The following is a 1,180-nucleotide window of genomic DNA, read 5'->3' as shown; positions in this document are numbered from 1 at the left end:
CAATCTTCCTTGCATTGTGAAGTCTACTAATGATTTGATTAATCTTAGCAAGAGAAGGATTTTGTGCTCAACATGCAGAACCAATAATTTTGTCAATAACAAAWGGTTCAACAGGTGGCATAGAGATAACAGTTATCAGAACAACTGGAAAGGTAAGAACAGGTATAATCACAATTAATGGTATGATTCATATTTTATTCCTGATCATCCTGTTCATAGTGCTGAAAAGAATACATCTTATAGAAATAAATGGTTTGGTACTTACAACATACCCCAACACCATACTAACAATATAGGACCCACGTTCGTTTGGGTACCAAAATCTACTTGATTTGGTTTTGCAGGTGTGTCAAATTTATGTTGATCAGAATATCATTTCAATGATACACCGATGCAGGGGGAGTTGTGATTTATTTCAAACTAAGGCTTCTAAACACCCAGTTTAGGACCTGAGCTTAAATTATGAGGCTTCTAAACAATTCAGTTTAGAACCCGTGCTTAAAATGTTTTCATTTTAATTTTTGAGCTTAAATGATTCATTACTTTAATCTACTTTCTAGGGGGAGTTTCTTTAGAAAATCTAATAATTGGTTTTGGAAATTGTTTTTTGAGATAACGAGTACATTCTCTAAACAAGTATTTCTTGAGATTTTACTTGCGTAACTTCCCATCGTACATAATTCCAATAMCTGTTTCAGCTATTCTTCAAACTGTTATTATCACGTCTCATATACGAAAATCATTTTCGGTGATAATACACTCGTTTGTATTCAATTTTGTTTTCTGATATTGTTTTTCTTTGACTGATACACATTCATTCATTTTTTTTAATATCTGTAAACTAGTTCTTACAGATCTTCATTCATTTCTCTCGTACGTATCAAATAATCGAATCGTTGTCGCTTCATTCTTTTATTGATCATGTTTAAAGCCAAATTATTTGATCAACTTTTATCTGATCATTGTACTTTACTGAAATAATATTTTTGATCATTCATTGTGATCAAATGTACATAATGCAATATTTTAGGAGGGACTGAATGCTTATCAGAAATACCTCTATGGAATGTCAAAACCGACAGACCTACCCAAGAGGACAACCATATCTGAGTGAGCTTAAATACAAAAGGGTTTGTGTGCTGAGACTAAAATGAAAAAGAGAGAGGTAGTTGTTGTGAGC

This window comes from Cynara cardunculus, assembly GCF_001531365.2.
Source record: "Cynara cardunculus var. scolymus isolate 2C chromosome LG 2, CcrdV1, whole genome shotgun sequence".
NCBI lineage: Eukaryota > Viridiplantae > Streptophyta > Magnoliopsida > Asterales > Asteraceae > Cynara > Cynara cardunculus.
This window is presented reverse-complemented; position numbering follows the sequence as displayed.